This window comes from Globicephala melas, chromosome 16 (genome assembly GCF_963455315.2).
Source record: "Globicephala melas chromosome 16, mGloMel1.2, whole genome shotgun sequence".
Classification (NCBI taxonomy): Eukaryota; Metazoa; Chordata; class Mammalia; order Artiodactyla; family Delphinidae; genus Globicephala; species Globicephala melas.
The window spans coordinates 13,225,813-13,245,541 of NC_083329.1; the positions used below are offsets into that span (position 1 = coordinate 13,225,813).

The window sequence follows — 19,729 nt, forward strand, 5'->3', positions numbered from 1 at the left end:
TACTGATGGTACTTGCCTGGCCTGGCAATATAAACTTGAGATGCTTACTAAATGAGGAGCGTTACTGTTGCTCTTCATCGAAAATGGGAAGAGTTAGTTAACAGCTGGATAGTAGAGGGTGATAATTTCTGTCCCTCTTTAAACATTATGCCTTCGAAGAGACTTTCACTGAGCAACTTTATTTTATAAAAGACATTATCATTATAATGTTGAATGTTAAAAAAAATCATTCTGTTAGAAATCTTTTAAAAATCCCTTGAAACATTTTTCGTTTCTCTGCAGTACAGTGATAGTAAGTAGACAGTGGCTGCTTTTACCTTGAGTTTGGTGGACTTTTGCTTTAGTGCAAGGTTTGGGTCATTAATTAACTATATATAAGTGTTTACTTCTCTGACTTACAAATGAGGGGGCATCTACTTATTGACACCATTTGAATTTAATGAATGAGTATGGAACAAATATTTGGGGGAAACTTCACTTTTCAGGTTCATGGAATGTCTTCTGAACATGACTGTTTTGTCATAACTGTTTTGTTCTTTTACTCTTGAAAATATTCCAATATGTATTTGTAGAAAACTTTCACATATTCTTAGTGACTGGAGATTGAGGAGGCGAGGACAGGACTGTATTTAGTTAGATAGGGTCTTTTAGCATCTTTATTTACATCTTCTCTAAATATACCATTAATTTCAGAGAACTAAATTAGGCTTGGTCTGGAAAGCCTCATACTCTATAATGTGGCTTGTAATTGTGTTATTTCTTCCTTGGTCTTCTGAGGTGAGGAAGAAAAACATTTATTCTTAATTATAACATTTTAAATTTTACTGATTATTTGAGGTAAGGATAGTAATTGATGTCTTCTTAAAAACTTTCAAAGTAAATTCTCTGAAAGCTGACAAAATCATTTGTAAAGTTAAGTGTATGTGCTGTGTTTATTCACTTACGCTTTCATACTTTTTTTTCTATATATAGACAACTTGTAAAAGGTATCTTTGCTTAGGCTGGAAAATACTTTAAAATAGCTGCTAAAATTCCTTAGTGATTGTAGGAATCATAGTTTTACTTACTAATGTTAGTTTTACTTACTAATGTTTACTTACTAATGTTAGTTACTGTTTACTTTAGTAAGTAGGAATCATAGTTTTACTTACTAATGTTAGTTTTACTTACTAATGTTAGTTTTACTTACTAATGTTTACTTACTAATGTTAGTTACTTACTAATGTTAGTAGGAAATATAACTCACCTTTGATACTTTGGGAGAGTGGAGACAAGGACATTGGGGTATCACGCTAGCTGTTCTGGAGTAATGATGTAATGTATTTGCTAATTTTTTATCTATTATGCTTTTTCTTGTACTCCTGCTCAGATGAGTATCTCTATATAAATGGAATTGTAAGATCATTATCTTAGATAGTTGTCATTTTAAAAATAGACACTTATTTTCAGTAACTATTTCCTGAAGACTACCATACCTCCTGTTGTGTGAGAGTATGGTGATAAAAAGTGGTTAAAACAGAGTTCATGCTTTCAAGCTGGTTAGTCTTCCAGGGGAAAGCAATGAACAATTAAATTAAAGCTCATTATAATGACATTTGGATACATTTAAGACCTTCAGTTTTGTGAGAAACAGAGGAGAGATCAGTGTCTCTGCTAGGCAAATACTTGATTACTTTGTGTTGTATAATATTTTGTGGCCTTAGTTTCCTTGGTACACCTAAGTATGCTCCAGTTTAGTGTTGGTTTTAATAACTTCTTGCAAGTTGGGTTTTCTTAAGCTGTTTTGAATTATTATGATTTAGGCATTTAAAACACTTCAGATAGAAAATAATATATTGAAAATTAAATCTTTGCTCTAGAAATTTGATTTACGTATTGAAAGGAGAAGAGTAATTATGAGGAAACTGTTGGATTCTAATCTGTGGTGTACAGGTCTGTTGGCTTCTGGGAAAGCCCTACTTTGTTACTAGAAGTAGTAGCCAAAGCAGATCATTATAAAGTAGATTGCATTGGAGGAGCATGCCTGACCAAAAACTTAATATTGACTTACAAATATTACTAATTTATCATATGAGATAGAGGCACAGGTAATAAAATCACTTTGCTAACTATATGCCAGGAAATGTGTGTGCAGTTCCATACACTTGCTATCTCTCTTAATAGTTAAAGGAACTGTGTAGGAGAGGTCGGTATCTCATTTTTACAAAGATGTGGAAACTTGAGACTGAGGGGCTTAGTGACTTTCTCAAAGTCCTTTAAAAAAAAAAAAAATCCTGACAATAGCCAGGAGATGGAAACAACCTAAGTGTCCATCATCGGATGAATGGATAAAGAAGATGTGTCACATACATACGATGGCATATTACTCAGCCATAAAAGGAAACGAAATTGAGCTATTTGTAATGAGGTGGATAGACCTAGAGTCTGTCATACAGAGTGAAGTAAGTCAGAAAGAGACAAATACCGTATGCTAACACATATATATGGAATTTAAGAAAAAATGTCATGAAGAACCTAGGGGTAAGACAGGAATAAAGACACAGACCTACTGGAGAATGGACTTGAGGATATGGGGAGGGGGAAGGGTAAGCTGTGACAAAGCAAGAGAGTGGCATGGACATATATACACTACCAAACGTAAAACAGATAGCTAGTGGGAAGCAGCCGCATAGCACAGGGAGATCAGCTCCGTGCTTTGTGACCACCTAGAGGGGTGGGATAGGGAGGGTGGGAGGGAGGGAGACGCAAGAGGGAAGAGATATGGGAACATATGTATAACTGATTCACTTTGTTATAAAGCAGAAACTAACACACCATTGTAAAGCAATTATGCTCCAATAAAGATGTAAAAATAATAATAAAAAAAATAATAATAAAAATTTTAAAAAGTCCTGGACTCCCAAAGACATGCTGTGTTACTTCTGCAGAGATATATCAATGGTTACTCTGAATAAACCGGGAGTTTGCAAACAAGCTGGTGTTAGGCCCACAAATTAAGAATGGCTTTTACATTTTTTAACTTTACATTTAAAGTTGTTCAAAAAAAAGAGAGAGAGAAGAAGAAGAATGTGCAACAGACCATATGCACCCACGGATTCTAAAATATATCCTATCTGGCCCTTTATAAAAAATGGTTTGCTAATTCCTGCTCTAAATCCTTAAACAGAAAACCCTAAAAAACAAAAAAACTATGGTTAAGTGCATACAAAAAAGGAACGTGTACGCATATATGTTGAAAGGTACCTTTAAACCTTTTTTTGAGGGTCCTTTTGGGAAAGCTAATGAAAACTGTGGATACTCTGCAGAAAAATGCATAAACAGTTTAATTTCATGGAATTTTTAGTCCTCTGGAAACCTGTCTGGGGTCATTAACTCCCGGTTGCATAGTAAACACAGAGGGATACAACTTTCCATAAATATAACTAAAACTAACCTGCTAAAACAAATATTAAGCACTTAATACTTTTGCTGTCCTTCTTGTATGCCTTCAATGGTGCCAGCATTTCTATTCTTTTTTTTTTTTTTTAATTTATTTATTTATTTATTTTTGGCTGTGTTGAGTCCTGCTTGATGCGCACAGGCTTTCTCTAGTTGCGGCGAGCGGGAGCTACTCTTCGTTGCGGTGCACAGGCTTTTCATTGCGTTGGCTTCTCTTGTTGTGCAGCACGGGCTCTAGAGCGCAGGCTCAGTAGTTGTGGCGCACGGGCTTGGTTGCGCCGCAGCATGTGGGATCTTCCCTAACCAGGGTTCGAACCTGTGTACCCTGCATTGGCAGGCGGATTCTTAATCACTACGCCACCAGGGAAGCCCCAGCTCAGGCATTTCTAAAAAACCTCTCACTATCCAAGAAAGTATAACCTGTCTCTTTTTTTTCTCTTAGTAAGATTCCCTATAGCAGGCTGAGACTTTCTGAATCAGTTGTTCAATACGAACAAGTTAGTTAGTTTCTACCACTAAATATCTACTTTAGAAGTTAAATACTGACCCAGCATTTCTTCCCTTCACATTCTCCGTTTCCTCAGAACAGTGTCACCAGGAAACAAGTGCCGTTAAATCCCTTTGTTCCTTTATAGAGTCATAGGACCTACCAACACTTTGGGCATGGCATGAGAGCACTTCACACTTCATTGGAAAGTCATAAAGCAACTACTGGGTCATTAGCAGAAGTTTTACAGAGTAGTTTCGAAATCTCTCTTGCCAAATTGCTAGGACTCCCATAAAACCACATACTTACTATATTTGTACTAGGGAAAAATGAGGTGTAAGTGTTAAATATTTACCTTCAAATGAGTAGAACTGCAGGTGCTACATAGAGACTGGCAATACCATGGAATTATTTCATTCTTTTGGTTGAAGCTATAGGGAAGTACTTAAATTGTCTATTCCAGTAGATAGAGTTTTGAATTAACGTATACTTGCATTCAGCACTCTACCGTGCAAAAAGACCTTGGACAAAAGGCCTTATCTTCTCTTGGTCTCAGTTTCCAGATTTGTAAAATGGAAACGGAAATAATATCTATCTAATTGGAGATAATAAATGTCACATATGATACCTGCTGAATAAATGTACTCCTCTCCGTTTTAATTTCATTCCTCTGATATACTGAAGCATTAAGTTTGAGTTGTACCCCCAGCTTTATGCTCAAACACACAAATACAAGCCTCTTATATGCTGAGGAGGTGCCTGTCTCTCCCTCTGTCCCTCCCTCTCCATCTTCCCCTCCCCATCTCCCCCTCCCTCTCCATCTCCCCATCCTTTTCTCCTTAATAATAAAGTGGAGAGTATAATATAAATGTGACCCTGAAAATTGGTTTGTAGGTGTAACATAGACATTTCTCCAGGCACTATGCATAGGTCTAAGTCATTTAACTGATTTACTCCACTTTTGGCCATACCTTATTTTCTGTAACTCTTATATTCTATAACTCTTCCTCTCACTTACTCTTTTCTGGCCTTCTGGGTGTTCTCACACTCCAAGCTGCACCCATCACAAGGCCTTTGCTAGACCTTCTCCAAGAATGTTTTTCCCACAGATAGCCAAAGAGCTTACCCTTTCACTTTTTCAGTTCCTTGCTTCCATATCACTTTTTGACTATCCTATATAAAAAAGTACGCTAGCCTGTTAAACGCAGAATTTTTTTTTTGCACAAACTTTTTACTGATACTGTGTGTGTGTGTGTGTGTGTATTTCTGTGTGTATATACAGAAACTGCCCAAATCGTAAGTATACAGTTAATAAATTTTCACAGAATGAACTCAGCCTTGTAACTGAAGTCCTGGGATTTTGAAGTTAGTCTGTCTAAAGAATACCCGTTCACTGAATTTCTTTCAATAGAATGTATAGAACATATTAACCTTTTTTTTAATGGTTGAAGGTTGTTGTTATAAACACAGACTGATGATATATAACCCAGTTCTGATTGTAAAATCAGTATTGAAGAGGAATGCCTTCTCCCCTACACATACACAGGCACACACATACAGGCATGCACACGCACTCGAATGATGCTGATTGAGGTTTCCAACAGTTCACAGTGCTGACTGCAAGGTCTGTCAGGCACCTTACTGACACCATCTCTCCTCCTCTCATTCCCACACACAAAGACAAAACACAAATGTGTTTGCAGCCTTCTCTGGCACTCCAGAAGCCTTGGTTTTTAATTTCACATTCTTAGGAAAGTTCCAATATTGATAAACCGCAGATTATCATCCTTCCCTTGGACTGATACAGAATAACAATAAAACTTATTTTCACTGGTTTGGTGCATAATTACCAGTTTTCCTCAAACCAGCAGAATGCTTTAGAACATGTATTTCTTCTCTAATCAGCCCATTGGATCTTTATGCCCATAAATTCTTCATGTATTGTAGGGAGAATGGGGCTGATGATATGGTAGGTGGATTACTGGAATGTCCATGCTTTGATTTGCATAACTTTGATAAAAAAAAAAAAGGCTACACAATTTCCCACTCCCCAGCATAATTCTTCCGGATATGTACTTACAACAAAAATGCTGATTAGCAAGCATAGTAAAGATGTTTTAGTTGAGTTTATTCTTTTGTATTAAGTACCTGTTATGTGTACTTGTTTCGTTGGTGAGGTATGTGCCAGTTGAATAGGTATTTGTAACCTAAGTATGTTTAGAAATGGTGTTTCTGCCAGGATCAACTCCATATCCTCCTATATAATCTGCAATTATAAGTGACTATTGTTTTCTTTGCTGTAAAATCTTAAGTAGCAATAATGGGGGAGCTATTATTTCTGTTTAGTAGCTGGCTACAAGAATCTCTGTTTTGAAAAATGACTGTGTTGTTTTCTTAGTACAGCTGTTTCATGCAGACATCAGTATCTACCAAATAGTGCATCTGGTGTGGTGTGCGCACTCATTGTTCTTTTCACACAATAGCTTTTCATGCATATTAGATTATACTCATACTTATTACTAAGGATGAATGTGGTTGCTGACTACACAGTCTCGCTACCTGAGTTATTTGGTCAAGCAAGTAAATAATTCAAAGCTTTTAGTTCTGTGAAACTTGCTGAGGCTGAAGTTAAGAGCCATTCTTCCATAGCTAATTTCATTGTGATAATTATTTTTATAATACACTGAAAATTTTGTTTTGTTCTCACCATTATTAAGTACAATATTATTTTTGGAAAGTTTATGAAGATTATGTCTCATCTATTTTAATATTTGGAAAGGTTATTAGTTCTCAGTATTTAACTTTGGATTTTAATCAGAACTAGAATTGCAGACTCTTGACATGGGAAAAATTTAAGTAAATGTTTGTAGCAAAATATGATTGCTTTTGTTTACTGTTGCTGGAGTGGTAGATAGCACAGATTGAATTTAGTTCAGCTATTTTGAAATTAGTGAAGTGTAAGGAGAAAATTCATGACCATCTTAGTCTGTAGTAAAGCCCATGAATACAATTTATCTAAATTATAAGCCATTTTAGGGGTAAATTGCTTACTTAAAATATTTGAGTAAATTATTCAAACTATTTGAATTTTTTAGTACTATAGAGTTAGGATTTGGATTCATTCTGAGATTCATGCCAGTCAACAAGCATTTTAGACCAGAATCTGTGGTAATAATTGTTGGAGCCTCTGTGGTCTTAAGGTTTTTCTTGAAAGTAACTCAGCCTCTTGCCCTGAAATAGTAGGATTATATGATGAGGAACATCTGTTTACTGCGGATTTCTTTATTTAGTGTATAGTTGGGTAAGTCATGTAACTTGTAATTTTTGATACTGAATGAAACAAAAATCTAAAGTTTTTAAAGTTCTTAGAGAAAAGAATGAGGTGGCATTATTATTCACTTCTCTGTTATTTCTGCATAGGTCTAATGTAGGAATTTCTCCTAAATGTGCAGGTACAAATCATCTTTAATATATTTTCATTTAATAAGTTTGACTTTAGTTAGGTGATTGGGTTATGAACTAAGTGTAGCATAGATATGGATAATATTAAAAATCATTTATAGTTCAGAAAATGCTTTGCTACTTTTATTTGGATAGAGAAAATTGAGGGGAAAGCTGGACATTTATAACCTTAAAGTATTAACTTTTGCCTCATTTCTCTTGTTCAGATCTTTTGCTGTTTCTTACTTCATATCTGGAATGGAGTTTCTGTCTGTTCAATACAGCTAACTGACTTAAGACAGACCTCTGTGTTACATACTTCATCTTTCTTATCTTTGCATAGTAGGGAAGTGATAATTTTGGCATAAGATGTTTTCTTTCCCCCCATCCACTAGATTTCAGAAGAGATTCAGTTTACTCAGTAATTGTTTGATACCATCTTTGTCCAGGGCACAGTGCACTGCAAAGAGAATTAGTGCAATGAGGGAATAAATAAAACAGTCCTTCCTTCCTTCAAGATTTTTTTTAATCTAGTGTGAGAAACAGTGTACTTAAAGTAAAATAATGAGTTACAACTTGGAATTTAAGAAGATTTGCCATGACTAAGAGTTGTTACTAATGGTTTTCAAAGTATGGTTTGAGGACCCCTTTGGACTTTGAGAGCCTTACAGGGCAGTCTACCAAGTCAGAACTATTCTCATTATAATACAAACATGTTTTCACCTTTTTCACTGTCATTCTGTCATAAGTGTACAATGGAGTTTTCCAGGAGTTTCCTGATATGCGATGACATCATCACCCTGAAGGCTAATGGAATGTGAGCTTTTGTAGTCTTATGTTTAAAAGTATTATTTCTAGTTTCTAATGTGGCAAATATGAATTCATATAACCCATATAAACAACAGATTTTTGGAGTCCTTAATAATTTTTTAAAATGTATAGGGGCCCTGTGAACAGAATATTTGAGAACTGCTGGTCTAACCTGAAGTTTATTTATTTTTGGCCATATGTAAAGGAGATACCCCTATTGCCTCACTTTCTGAGTCAGCTTTAATGAATATTAAATACATACATTATTTTTTGTTGCTTTATAGTATTGCTTGTACATCTTGGTGTTGTAAGGAGCACAGGCTGGGTGGATGTGTTGCAGTTTTGACTGTACCATTTACTATGTGATCACAGAAAGCTATTACTTGAACTTCCTCATCCTTAGTTTTTTCATATGTAAAATAAGACTTATAATGCTGTACATTGTTATGAGTTACGAGAATCAAGGATGTCTATGAAATTATTATGTAATTTGTAAATGTGCTAGAGTCATGTAAAGTGGTCATTTTTATATTCCCTTATTCAAAGGCATGTATTGGAAAGCTGGTAGAGAGGAATAGAAGGAGTTGGGATTTGAGGACAGTTCTCATTGCTCTGCCCTTTTTTTTAGCTTTGTGAAAGCTGAGAGTTTCAATTTAATTGATCATAGGCTATGGTAAGAGACGTTCACATTGTAGGTTATGATGAACATAAAAAGATAGGCGATTTATTAGACATGGTCAAGAGAATTACTTTGGTTCCCTGAGCCACTCATCTCATTTGATACTTTATCTCTCTCCTGCATAGGAGATCAGTTAACATTGACTCATCTTTGAGTCACCAGCTATTGAGTTCTGTTATGAGGGACTTGCAGCCTCTATTATCACTCTTGTTCGACGTATATATAAAACCGCTTCAGAAAATTTTGAAGCATTTTAGATCTTGATCAGTCTGTGCAGAATTAGGAGTTTAGATAAAAGTGAACCTTTCGTATTAGGTAGACGGTGTATGGATGAGCAGGTGGGAAAAGTTTCTTTGTAACGGTATTTGTTATCCTTGTTCGTTTTAGTTTCATTACCACTTAGGAGTACTTTTTTCTCCCTAGGAGTACAGAAATTAAAATCATTTTCCCAAGTATGAACTTTGTCAACCTAGTGCACACCAAGGAATTCCATAAATAGAACAATTCTGCATGGGTTTCCTTAAGTCAGTTTCTTAATATATTCAGTTTAATATAAGCCTTAGTTAAAAAGCTTAATGACACGGAGGTATAAAGGTGATACCTAAGGTAGGAAAGCGCACTGGCTATTATTAACTTGTTTCCTTGCACTTGCAAGTTTATATCCTCACAAAGCACAACTAGTATAGTGACTGAAATCATGGCCATGGGAAATCTGAAGTCCAAGGAAGACAAACAGCTATAACCTTGAACATCATATGTGGCGAATGCTGAGTCCTGATATGGTTCCTTGTGGAAGGGAAGAAGTTTGCTGTCTGACATGTCTCTAGGAGACCAGCCTTCAAATAAATAAATAGAAAGCTTGATAGGAAATATTTCTAGAGCACTTCCCTGTGCCAGATGCTTTATGTGAACTTCCTTGTCTAATCCTTACAGTAACCCTAACATAGGTGCTAATTATTATCCTACTTTTACAGATGAAGAGACTGAGGCTCTCAGAGTTGAAATAGCTTGCCCAGGGTCTCAAAGCTAATAAGTGTTGGACCTAAAATTCAAAACCAAGCCCTAACTAAATCCTGTGTCCTTAACACTGCTTTAAACTACCATGTCACAAAGAAGCTGAGAAGTGAGGGATGCTAAGTGCTTTAAATTATTTCATGTAATTCTTATAACAGCACTGTGAGGTTGGTGTAATTATTATCCTCCTTCTGCATATGAGGAAACTGAGGCTTAAAGGCAAGAGTTTGCTCCGGGTCATATTGCTACTAAGCAGCAGAATGGGATACCAAGCCAAGCTGTCTGGCTACAGAGTCTGATCTTACCACAGTTCTGTACTACCTGCCTGTTTCCCCTCCTCAGGCAACTCCCTATTTAGTTGGGAGGAGTGGGAGGTGTGGGAGAACTACAGAGAGACAGACATGTAAATGGGGTGATTAGTGGCATAACAGAAGTGTGTATAAAGTGCTTTTAGAACACAGATGGGGAAGCAATGACCAGATGGTGGGGGTGGGGGTAGGGGTGCTGGTTAGAGAGGAGGTGACTCTGAAGGAGAACTTGAATAGTGAAGAGGAGCTTACCGTGTGGGGCTAGTTATGGGATCAGAGTGATTAGCAGGCAGACATGTCTCTCAGGAGAAATAATGTGGCTGTGTTAACCTTGCTAAGTGTGGAGGAGCTTGGTGTATGAATTGTCTTTTTAATGTAATATCAGTTGAAATGTCTACGTAAAATAGATTTGAAATTTAGGTTCATGGTTTACGAATATAGAAAATTAAGAATGTTTCGAACTATTTGTACTTTGTTTTCTTTCTAGTTACGTGTAGTTTTGTATTAGTGTGCCATACTTTGCATAATAATGTGCACCATACAAGTTATGGCTAATAGAGGTTTGTGATGATATTTAAATGCAGCAGGAGAACTCATTATTTAAAGGACCACTGAGGTGCCTCTGAAGAACGTAAACGAAGACACATTTTGAAACGATCACCACTGATTTATCTAGTTTATATATTTGGTTTAGGAGATTTGGGAGCACACTTATGTTTGCTAGTTCCTAATGTGAGAGAGTCAAGACTGTCAGACTGAAAGGCAAAAACCACACAGGACTCCCAATTACCTAATTTATATCTACATGTTCTACTCTCTTCCTTAGGCGGGATGTAGTGACGCTTGTATTCCTGACCATGAAATAAGACTGTAGTCTCTGAGTGCCTGACTTTGATTGGTCTCTCTATTCTTGAATACAGTAAACATATTTGTTGAAGGGATGAGGTGACATTTGAGCTGATTGTTAAGGAATAGTGTAGCTTTAGACATAGGAAGATGGGATGGAAGTTCAGTGTAGGTAGGAGAAATAGCAAAGGAACAGAATCAGGACACTGTATGATATCTTTAGGGATTCAGTAAGGAGCCAGTTTGATGAGACTCAAGCACAGAGAAGGAAGAAAACCAGGATTCGTGTACCTGTTACATGCTGGGAATTCTACAAGGTGCTTCACATGTATGAACTCCTAAATCTTTGTAATAATCCTGTGAGGTAGCGTTTTATTAAAGAAAATAAAAGGCACAGACTTTTGTTTTTGGTTAAGAAAATAGTCTTTTTGCGGGGGGGCGGGGATCTGCAGCAGGGCAGAGCGCGGCCTCGGTTGCGGAGCAGAGCCGCAGGGTGGCAGCGGGAGCGCGGGGGGCACCGGGGGCTTACGGCCCGAGAGGACTGGGGAAGTTCGCGCTGGCGGCAGTTCGCGCTGGCGGCATGGGGCGGTGACGCCGCACTGGCCTTCCGCTCCTGCCAGCTGGTTGAGAGCAGGCGGAGGAGGAGGAGGATGCACCTTCGCCAACGGCTTGCCTTCCTGGGCCGGCGCGCAGGCACCTTGCAGAACAAGGAGTAGCTTGCTGACTTTGAACGCGTGGCAAATATTTCAGAAAGCTTCAAGATCAAGGTGGAGAAAGGAACAGTTATTCTTCCAAATTCATCTGCTTCAGCTATTATTCTTATTGGGAATGGACAATGGAATGTTCTCTAGCTTTATCATGATCAAAAGCCTCCTTCTGTTTTGTATTTCCATGAACTTAGCCAGTCACTTTGGCTTTTCACAAATGCCAACCAGTTCTGTAAAAGATGAAACCAATGACAACATCACAGTATTCACCAGGATCTTGGATGGGCTCCTGGATGGCTACGACAGCAGACTGAGGCCTGGGCTCAGAGAGCGTAGTACTCAGGTGAGAACGGACATCTACGTCACCAACTTCGGCCCAGTGTCTGACACGGAAATGGAATGCACCATAGACATGTTTTTCTGACAAAGCTGGAAAGACGAAAGCCTTCAGTTTAAAGGTCCCATGCAGCGCCTGCCCCTCAACAACCTCCTTGCCAGCAAAATCTGGACTCCAGACACCTTCCTCCACAATGGGAAGAAGTCCATCGCCCACAACATGACCACGCCCAACAAGCTGCTGCGGCTGGAGGATGGCACTCTGCTGTACACCGTGCGCTTGACCATCTCGGCAGAGCGCCCAATGCAGCTTGACTTCCCGATGGAGGCCCATGCCTGCCCTCTGAGATTTGGCAGCTGTGCATATCCTAATTCCGAAGTTGTCTATGTCTGGACCAACGGCACAACCAAGTCGGTGGTGGTGGCAGAAGATGGCTCCAGGCTGAACCAATACCACCTGATGAGGCGGACAGTGGGCACAGAGAACATCAGCACCAGCACAGGTGAATACACAATCATGACGGCTCATTTCCATCTGAAGAGGAAGACCGGGTACTTTGTCATTCTGACCTATCTCCCCTGCGTAATGACTGTGATCTTGTCGCAATTGTCCTTTTGGCTGAACCGAGAATCAGTCCCAGCCGGGACAGTGTTTGGGTTGACCACGGTGCTGACCATGACAACCCTCAGCATCAGTGCCCGGAACTCTCTGCCCAAAGTGGCTTATGCGAAGGCCATGGACTGGTTCATAGCCGTGTGCTACACTTTTGTGTTCTCTGCGCTGATCGAGTTTGCCACCGTCAACTATTTCACAAAGACAGGCCCAGCCTGGGACGGCCAAAAAGCCTTGGAAGCAGCCAAGATCAAGAAAAAGGAGTGTGAACTTACACTAAATAAATCAACAAATGCTTATACTACTGGAAAGATGACCCACCCCCCCAAACATCGCAAAGGAGCAGACCCCTGCAGGGACCTCAAATGCCTCTTCAGCCTCAGTAAAACCTGAAGACAAGACTTCTGAAAACAAAAAGACTTACAACAGCATCAGCAAGAACGACAGAATGTCCCGAATTATATTCCCAGTCCTGTTTGGCACTTTCAGCCTAGTTTACTGGGCAACATATTTGAATAGGAAGCCAGTCATTAAAGGGGCTACCTCTCCAAAATGAGCTGCCATGCTCCCAAACTCCAAGACAGCCATACGTTCAGTGATGGGCACCAAGGAGAGGTTGAGCTTGGGAGACCTCCCTTATTTGGGCACTATCTTTCAGGAAATTTTTGCATATTTAATAATATGTACAAATAATATTGCCTTGATGTTTCTATATATAATGTCAGATGTTTCAAAGATGTCACATTGACAAATCAAGCCACTTTCTGGAAAAACAGGAGACAATGGCTCTGACACTCAGATGCTCAGTATCTTACATTGATAGTTTACAAACAAGTATATTTTTAACTGTTCCAAGTGTTACCTAACAATGTTTTTTATACTTTGAATGTCATTTCATACAAATTTTCCCAGCAAATAAATATTTTAGGAAATACTCCATGATTATTACTTGACCAACTCTCACAAGAAACAAATATCACAAAGAGCACATTTTTCATTGAAAAAGAAACTGGGCATTTATGTACAAAACTAATTACCTTTGATAATTCTTACTGTTCTGAAATTAAAAGTACTGCATGATCTTATGCTAAGAAATAGAATAAACAAATATTTATGCAGACATTTAATAACAGAAATATATGGTACATTAGATTAACAGATACAATGTTTCCCCAAGGAAAAATTTAACTGCTTAAAAAATATTTTTTGTGGGGGAGGTGGGAATGAAACTTACTTCTCTCCCTCCGACTCCCCCCACTAACTGAACAATGATCAAGAAAGAAAAGATCTTAAAAAGTAGTGTGATGACAGTCTTGGCATTTAGCCTGAGCATCCACTGTCTGAAACATTGACCACACCTCACTGCAGCCAGTGTGTAGTGCTTCAGTGGCGAGAAATTGTAAATGAGTTATTTTCCATTTTATTTCCCTGTATGTTATTTCATGATTGACTTATTGCTTTAGCTTCTATATATGAATCTTAAATGTTCATTAAGAAATAAAAAATAAAAAAATAAAGGAAAATAGTCTTTTTAAAGAAGAGGAAACACAATTTTAGAAGTCATAAAATTCTAAGTAATCATTGAAAACCTGAACCAAGCCAGTGGGAAACACAGAAGAAAAGTAGAAGATATATTTTAGCAATATGAAGTTGGGGAAATGGAGGTGGAACTGGTTGGCTGGAGAAAGGGGGAAGTAAAAGGTAACTTCAGGTTTCTTAGAGTCTATGAAATCAGTGGTGCCAGTAAAACAGAGGAGGAGCAAGTTGGAAGAAAAGGTGTTCCATTTACTTTTAAGCATAAATATATGGAATTTATAGAAGCAGTGAGAGCAAATGATGTTGCTAAGGAAAATATAGAAGAGAAAGGAAACAGGAAGAGAGAACCCAAGTTGTTTTAGTATACACAGCAAACTTCTAATTCTCCATTATGGGAAATTTCAAACTTAAGACTTAAGAATTCAGTGAACCCCATTATATGTAGCCAGACAATCATTAACTTGTGGCCACTTTTGATCATCTGTATCTTCCCACGCTCCCCTCCCTTGATTATTCTGAAACAAATCTCTAGGAGTTGGGACCATAATCTATGTTTGTATGATTCTAAATTTTGTGTTCTTTATACAACACCTTCCCTCCTTGACGAAGCCTCATCCAACCTCTACCTGAATATTTTTAGAGATAGAGGCACGCAGTGCATTGAGACAGTTGTGTCCTTTTTGACTGGCTCTAATTGTTAGAAAGTTTTCCCTTTTATTGAGTTGAAAACTCTAGCAGATTTATTATTTTGGCAAGGACACAAGAACCCATGCTGAAGTTAAGAGTAGATTTAGACTGCAGAATATTTTTATATTGGGTTTGTAGTAAACCCTTTTTCTCTAAAGATCACAGTGTTTGCAAACGGTTTTACTGCTGCCATGTGATGGAGATGTCACCAGCTGGCATTCAGGGTGCTTATAGAACAGTCTTGAAGAAACATCTTGGAGCAAAAACATATTTTAGATGTTAAAAAAGAGTATCTCAGATCCACATATGAGAAGAAGGCTTGGCGTCTCTTGTAGGTGTAAAATTTTAAATATGTATTTTAAAAATGTTATCAGAGTAACACATATTTTTAAATATGTTTTTTCTTTTAAACTTTTACTGAAGTGTAACTCACTGCTTAAAAAGTACACTAACTGTAAAAATATAGTTCAATGAATTTTTACAAAATGAACAAAACAGCATTCAGAACAAGGAATAGAATTATTACCAGCATCCAGAAAGTCCCTCATATGCTACACTACCTTCCCTGCTCTGCCTAAGAGTAACTACTATCCTGACTTCTACCACCAGTGCTCTGGGTGCGGGGCAGGGAGGTGCCTGTTTCTTAACTGTACATAAATTGAGCCATAGTGTTTACACTCATCGTTTTTCTAGCTTCTTTGACTCAACAGTATGTTTGTGAGATTAATCCATGTTATTGTGTATTGATGTAGTTTGTTTATTATATTTGCTGTGGCGTCTTCCACATGTACCTCAATTTATCCCTTCTATTGTTGATGGACAGTTGGATATTGCTGTTATGAATATTCTTATACGTGTTTTTTGGTGTACATTTATGCATATTTCTATTGGATATCTAGGGTTTCTGGGTCATAGGTTAAGCATCTATCCCTGTGTAGCAGATAATTGCCACACAGTTTTCAAAGTAGTTATGGCACACTAGCAGTTTCACATCCTTTTCAACATTTGATATTATCTGTCTTTTCATTTGAGTTAATGTACATAATTTAAAAATCAAATATAACAGAAGGACTTAGAATTAAAATCAACAATTACTTCCCTAAAGCCTCTACTTTCCTCCCCTAGGTCACACTCTTCAGAAGTAGCCATAAGTACTATTTCTATTTTTAACAACTTTTAAGAGGCAGTGATTAATAACACAGGTTTTGAAGCCAGACTGCTTAGATTCTTTCCTTGGCTTCACTACTTACTAACTGTGTAACCTTGAGCAAGTTATTTAACCTGTGTCTCAATTTCCTCATCTACAAAATAGAGATTAATTATAGTACCTATCCCATAGAATTGTGAGAATTAATAAATATAATGACTTTCATTATGTGGTAAGTACTCAGTAAATGTTAGCTATAGTAATTAATTATGATGTTACCTATATTTTGCTCAACAAAGTCACAGCTGTCTTGATTCAGCGACTTTAGATATTTTCTATTGATTGACTTCCTGCTAAGATAGATGAAGATTTAGCTAAGTGATATCCTCTCTCACCTTCCCTTCTGTCTTTTCCCAATCTAGTTATGTCACTATTTTCAATTCATTCATTGAACTATGTCCTTATTTATATATAATAACATTTATGTTCTGTTCAGACTTAAATCTTCCTTTATTGAAATATTTATGTTATTGTTAGGTCTATACAATTTTTTTTTATTGCAGAGCTGCCTAATATGCAAGTTTATGCTTCCTTTTCTATATTCCAGTTTCAGAATCTTTGTGCCATTAAAGCACTATGGTCCTAGAGTCAAGTTTGAATTCTTTTTTATTCTCTTACCAAGTTGCCTTAACCAAATCTTCAAGATTTAATTGAAAAATGAACCTCTTCTCATGTCTTCTGCCTCTTCGATTCATTCCCTATTTCCTGGAGATCTCCTTCTTGGAGTTTTCATCACCTTCCCCAAATTGGACTTCTCTCTTGGTTTGCCAGACCTCTGTCATCTGGGTTTAGGACATCATTGCCTTCTTGACTTGGATCCAGTATTTTCTGGATCACTTTCTTCTTTCTTGCTTTAGGCCCTCATTTTGCTGGCATATATCTTCATGTAACTTTTTAATAAAGTATGCAGTCTGCAGCAAGGCTCTTTGCTCTCTCTGAACCTGTTGTGTGAAATGGGGAAATGATTTGCAATGTGCCTCACCATGTTATTGTGAGTGAGGATCAAGCACAGTAATATATGTGAAACCATGACCATCCTTGTCAGATAACTTCAGACCAGCTTTAGAGCATGTATTCCAGCAGAAAACAGGTCGGTAATCAAATCAGCCTCAGGAACTGGCTCCAGAGTTATGGGCAGAGTTATGAGTTCTTTTATGGGCAAATTGTATCCCCCAAAATGTTGAAGCCCTAACCCTCCATGTAACTGTATTTGAGGTTATAGGACCTTTAAGGAGGTAATTTAAGTTAAATGAGGTCGTAAGGATGGAGCTCTAATCCAGTAGGGCTGGTGCCCTTAAAAGAAAAGGAAGAGATACCAGGAGTATGTGTGCAGAGAAAAAAGTCATGAGAGGATACAGCAAGAAGGTGGTTGTCTGTAAGCAAGGAGAGAGGTTTTACCAGAAACCAGCCCTCTTGGCACCTTGATCTTAGACTTCCACTGTGAGAAAATAAGTTTCTGTTTTTTAAGCCACCCAGTCTGTGGTATTCTGTTGTGGCAGTGCTAGGAAACTAGGTTCCAATTTTGGCTCCAGTGTATAGTGTTTGTTAGACCTCTAGGACTGTTTCGTTATGTATGGTGTGCTAATGCCTGGTTTGGGGGGATTAAGTGAGCAAATAAATGCTTTATACAGTCAGTACCTGGTATGGTAGCCATTCAGCAAATCTTTGTTTTTCATAAGCCTTAAAAGGGGCTTTAAGTTATTTTAATGGAGCTGTGTCATTTATGGTTTTGTTTCTTTAATCAGATAATTCTAACTAAACATTTACATACCAAAGCAATGACAAGAGCAATTATCTCTGGGTAACTGGGTTAAGTTTTTTTTAAAGTAGCTTTATTGAGATATAATTCATACTCCATATAATTCACCTATTTAAACCTACAATTCAGTGGTTTTTAGTACATTCACAGATATATTACAACTATCACCACAGTCATTTTAGAACATTTTTATCACCTCAAAAACAAAACCCCATACCCTCCACCCATCATCCTCCTAGCCCATCTACCACCCCCAACCCTAAGTAACCACTGATTACTTTCTGTCTCTATAGATTTCTCTATTCTGGATTTTCATATGAATGAAATCACATAATTTGTGGCTTGGGGGCTTACTAGCTACCTACCTCCATTTGGATATTTTTTCTGCTCTTCTCTGTCTTCTCCCCTCCCCTCCTGCTGGCACTCCCTTTATGTGTATGTTGGTATTCTTAATGGTATCATTTCTCTAAGGCTCAGTTTATTTTTCTTCATTTTTTTCCTCTGTTCTTTGGCTTACATAACCTCTGTTGCTCTGTCTTTGAATTCACTACTTTTTTTTTCTTTTGACAGTTCATATCTACTATACAGAACCCTTTTTGTGAACTTCAAAATTGCATTGTACTTTTTTAAAAATTTTATTTATTTTTTGGCCACTTTGGGTCTTTGTTGCTGCACGCGGGCTTTCTCTAGTTGCGGTGAGCGGGTGCTACTTTTCGTTGTGGTGCGCAGACTTCTCATTGTGGTGGCTTCTCTTGTTGCAGAGCACGGGCTCTAGGCGCGCAGGCTTCAGTAGTTGTGGTGCACGGGCTCAGTAGTTGTGGCACACGGGCTTAGTTGCTCCTTAGCACGTGGGATCTTCCCGGATCAGGGATCGAACCTGTGTCCCCTGCGTTGGCAGGTGGATTCTTAACCACTGTGCCCCAGGGAAGTCCCTATTGTATTTTTCAACTCCAGAATTTCCACTTGCTTTTTTAAAAAATTATTCTTATATCTATTGATATTATATATTTGATGTGACATTGTCATAACACCGCCCTTTACTCCTTTAATCATGCTTTAAAAATTTTTTTGTGAACATGTTTGTAAGGGCTTATTTTGAAGTCTTTTTCTGTTAAGTCCAATACCTGGTCACTTTAACTGGCAGTTTGTGTTGACTGCTTTCTTTCTGCTTTAGGGATCATGCTTTCCTGTTTCTTTATATGCCTCATAATTTTTGTTGGAAACCAAATACTTTAGATAATATATTGTAGTAACTCTGGATACTGGTCCCCCTCTCCCAGGATTTATTATTTATTTATTTGTGTTTTAGTGATTTGCCTGGATTATTTTAGTGGAGTGTTAAATCTCTGACATTGTGCCTTTTGTTTTCAACAATGCCCTGGGACATTGTTCTACACACAAATCCAATCAAAGTGTGGGAAGAGTTTAGGAGCTGTTTTATGTCCTGCCTTTCCCTCTCCTTCTCCCTCAGCAAAATCTTTGAGCCAGGGCTCTGGAGCTAGGGTTGGAAACAATGGCAAGCTTCTCTGTGAGTGACACCCCCACTCTAGCTGTTGGACCCTAGATGGAGGTGGGATGAGGGGTGGTAGCAGCCTGAGGTTCTCTTGGCTTGCCTCTCTTGGCGTAGAACCACTGTTTCATGAGCCAGGGCAAGGACTATCAAGGCCTCAGTATTCTTAGTGTGCTATGCCCAAGGTAGTCTCTGTTTCTCAAGTGGGAACTCAGTCAAAGAAAGGAGCTCCCAACTTCTTGACCGTTCTCTCCCAGAACTTAGCCTAGTAATAGGTGGTCGAGGGCCAGATGAGAAACATTGATGCCCTGCACTTAACCAGGAAGAAGGCCCTCTGACAGGGTGCTGGGG

The 19,729-nt window shown here is 38.1% G+C and overlaps 1 protein-coding gene and 1 pseudogene across 3 annotated transcripts in view; both read left to right on the forward strand.

The window, feature by feature from the left end:
- The window catches only part of PDZD8 (PDZ domain containing 8), a 193,814-nt gene that overhangs the window by 101,410 nt on the left and 72,675 nt on the right, over positions 1–19,729 (forward strand). The window lies entirely within an intron of this gene.
- On the forward strand, positions 11,591–13,865 carry LOC132593612 (gamma-aminobutyric acid receptor subunit alpha-5 pseudogene; annotated as a pseudogene).